Source organism: Theropithecus gelada, chromosome 15, assembly GCF_003255815.1.
Source record: "Theropithecus gelada isolate Dixy chromosome 15, Tgel_1.0, whole genome shotgun sequence".
Classification (NCBI taxonomy): Eukaryota; Metazoa; Chordata; class Mammalia; order Primates; family Cercopithecidae; genus Theropithecus; species Theropithecus gelada.
The window spans coordinates 49,258-53,303 of NC_037683.1; the positions used below are offsets into that span (position 1 = coordinate 49,258).

Sequence of the window (4,046 nt, forward strand, 5' to 3'; positions counted from 1 at the left end):
AAAAGAAACCAGGAAAGAAAAAGGAAGAAAGTAAGGGGAAGGGGACGGGAGAAGGAAGGAAGGAAGAGACTGCAGGCTAGGTGCAGTGGCTCACGCCTGTAATCCCAGTACTGTGGGAGGCTGAGGTGTAAGGATCACTTGAGCCCAGGAGTTCAAGACAAACCCAAGCAACGTAGATACAAACTTCATAGCTCACCCCTCAAAAATCGCTCAAGATAGTCTGTAGACTTAAATATTCAAATATAAAATTGTAAAAGTTATAGAAGAAAATCCACATGACTTTGGATTGGTGATGAGTCTTTAGATACAATACCAAAAGCCAGTTCATAAAAGAAAAAAATAATGTGGACTTTATTAAAATTTAAAATGACTGCTCTCTGATATATCCCATTAAGAGAATCAAAAAACAAGCCACAGACTGAGAGAAAATATTTAAAAAACAAACCTGAAAAAAGACTTGTGTGTAAAATAACAAACAAATTCTAATAACAAAAAGAAAAAAGCTCAATTAAAAGATAGACACCTCACCAAAAAAGAGATACAGATGACATGCCCGGGTGCGGTGGCTCATGTCTGTATTCTCAGGACTTTGGGAAGGGGAGGCAGGCAATCGCTCGAGGCCAGGAATTTGAGACCAGCCTAGCCAACATGGCAAAATCCTGTATCTACTAAAAAATACAAAAATTAGCTGGGCGTGGTGGCTTGCACCTGTAATCCCAGCTACTTGGGAGGTGGAGGCAGGAGAATCACTTGAACCGAGGAGGCAGAAGTTGCAGAGAACTGAGATCACGCCACTGCACTTCAGCCTGGGCAACAGACCAAGACGCTATCTTAAAAAAGAAGTGGAGTTTTGCTGTCACAAGCCAAGAAACTAACAGAAGCTGAAGAGAGGCCCAAAATGGATCCTTCCCTAGTGCCTTCAGAGGGAGCATGGCCTGCTGAGACAGAGTAGAAATGGGACTCGGCCCACCCCCACTAACACGTTGTTCCATATGTGCCCGCTGACCCCCAGACCTTGCAGTACCATACTCGCTGCAGGTGCCACACTCGCTGGCCAGACCTTGCCACCTGTCTGAAATAAACTAAGATTAGCAGCATCCCGCCATAAGTCTTACTCAAGGGAGTTAACTCGATCACCCGCTTGTGCATGAGGCCAGGAGAATGACCGATCCTTACCCCTGGCCTCGTTATAACACTAAAGTCCCCACCCAGGTATGGGCTTTTCTGCTATTTTCCAATCACACAGCGTTTGTGTTAGCATGATTCTTCACTGCAACTGAGCACCCTTCACTCCACCCCATATGTGTAATGACACTTACCTAACTCATAAATCATGCATGTCACCCTCCTTAAGACACCACAGTGCACTGCCCTTGGGGAGCCAGCCAAGAATCCTTCCTCCTGGACAACCTTTAGGGCATAAGACTTAATAAAGCCTTGTCTGGGAAACTTGCTTGGCCTGGTATCAACTTCTGTTTCATGCGAGCCTAAGAATATGTAGTCGGGAACACTGCCAACATCTTTATTTCCAACTTCTGGACTTCGGAACAGAGACAACAAATCTCCACGGTTCTAAGCTACCCCTTTTGTGGCACTTCGTTACGATGGCCCCAGGAAACAAATGCAGGCACGTTCTGCTCCATCTGCCACTCTCTCCAGACCACAGTTTCTCCCCAAGCCCACCCCATGAGAGGCTGAGGACAGAAGCAGGACCCTTCACAGGCCACCATCACTGCTGGATGGTCACTTCCAGCACTGACTGTCTGGGAGCTCCAGCCTCAGCTCTCAGTTTCCAGGAGCAAGTGGGAGGATGAGGACAAGGAGGAATGAGGGCACTGGCCTCCCAGGAACTGTCCCTGAATGTCCACCCTGCTGTCCCCGAGCTGCCCCTGAGCCTCCACCCTGACCTCAGCCCAGAGCTGTCCCTGAGCCTCCACCCTACTGTCCCCAAAACTGTCATTGAGCATCCACCGTGCTGTCCCTAGAGCCCAGAAAGCCTAGGGCTGACCAAACCTCATCCCTCACTCCTCCTCTGGCCCCTCTTCCCAGCCATCAACACTTTGGAACAGCCGTGAAGCCCCTTTTAATCTCTACAAAAGGGCGTCAGGAAGGCACAGAGAGCTCACACCAGCTGGTCATGGTGCCTTACCTGTGTCCAATGGGCCCAGGCTGGCCCTTTAAGGGGATGATGGCGGAACAGCTGAGAGACCACACCTCCCTTCTCAGAGAGGCCAGGGATAAAGAAAAGGGACAGCGGAGGAACCTGTGGGCAGGATGCTGAGGGTAGAGACTCCTCCCCACAGGCACCGAGCAGAGGGATCCTTCCTCCCTGAAGCTGTCCCTGAGCCTCCATCCAGACAGGACCTCCGACCACTGCTAGGGGCCCGTTCTCAGGAGGTTCAGCTCCAGACAAGGGCTGTGGAGACTTAAGTCCACTTTCCCAAAACGGACGATTCATCTGGCAAGTCAGGGACCTAGAACATCCAGGACCGAGCCTTGCTGAGGACGGAAGGGAGTAACATGGCCTGGTGGGGGACATGGGGGCCCAGTCCTCCTGTGGCAGACAGGCAAGTGGCTGTGCCCTCCACTCCGCACACCCTGCTGACAGCACATCCTCTGAGCTCAGGTCCCAGTGCCTTCCTGCTCCTCCTCCAGGCCCACAGATTTCCAAGGATGCTCTGGGCCACAGGTGAGCAGTGCAGTGGCCTCCTGACCCGGGGTTCTGAGGCTCCTCATGGGGCGCCAGCACAGTCCTGGCTCAGCAGCACACCGGCTCTGGGGGCCCCCATGCAAGTCTGGAACAGAGTGCGGGAGGAGGGAAGGGCTCAGGCAGCATGTTCAGAACTCATCCTGGGAGGAGCTGCCTCCTTTCTGGCAAGCCCAGCCTCCCTCCTCCTCCAGGAAGCCCTCCTGAGGTCCTCCGGAGACCAAGCAGTGCCGGTGTCTTAGACATTCTGTCTTTCCTCCATGTGCCAGCCCAACCTCATCATGGGACCCTGAGTCCCTTCAGGCTCCTCACCGATCCGCCAGCACAGGGCCTGGTGCTCACAGCAGCCTGAACCAAGGTACAGATGGTGATATCTGCCCAGGACAGAGCCAACTCCCAACAGCATGAGCCTCAAGGCCTTTCAGCAGCTACAGAGACTGGGCATTCCCACCACACACACACACACACAGACAGACACACACACGAGTCGCTGTCAGGACTGGTGACTTTCAAAGCACTGGGCTACAGCCAGCAGACTTGGATCTTTCCGTGGGGCCACAGGAGGCCCCCACCTCCAAAAGGAAGCTGTTTCCTTGGTGAGACCAGGAACCTCCATCCCATTCACCACACACACCACACCCTCCATCACTGCACTGCTCCCTGGAGACCAACCTACGGCACCAAATCCCCACCTGAGGGTCTAAATAACCCCTGGCGGGTGCCCTGATTCTCTAGGGAAGGGCTGGTGCCTGCAACAGGATGACAGTCCCAGGGACAATCACAATCTGTGCCCTGCTCAGCCTTGTCCTCGGCTGCCCAGGCTCTTGACAGTCACACCTACCACCCTGGGGAAAGAGGGGGACTCTGCCAAGAGCCAGGTGCCCGGTTTATGGTTCAAATTGAATATTTGGACAAAAATCTTGAAAACTAGGCTCCTCATTGAGAGACAAAAGGATTTCTCTGCATAGTAAGCTGGAGCCGTGGTGTGGAGGGGACATCCTTGCCGCACAGGGCCCAGGGATGCCCTAGGGCACAGGGAGGGAAGATCCTGGAGAAGAGGGGTCAGCTTGGCCCAGACCCCAGGGAGGGGCCCTCACTGCCTCTCTTGTCCTTTGCCCAAAGTGAGGAGTCTGAGGGGAAAAACCAGAGACCACTCACTGGAGTCCTCCCTCTCCTCTTCCTCCCACCCCCGTCTTCCTCCCACCCCCCCTCCCACCCCCGTCCTCCCTCTCCCGCTCCTCCCACCCCCGTCTTCCTCCCACCCCCCTCCTCCCTCTCCCGCTCCTCCCACCCCCGTCTTCCTCCCACCCCCCTCCTCCCTCTCCCGCTCCTCCCACCC

The 4,046-nt window shown here is 54.1% G+C and overlaps 1 pseudogene; it reads right to left on the reverse strand.

Annotated features, from left to right (window-relative positions):
• Positions 1-2,122: 2,122 nt before the first annotated feature.
• The window catches only part of LOC112608534, a 7,205-nt pseudogene continuing 5,281 nt past the window's right edge, over positions 2,123-4,046 (reverse strand).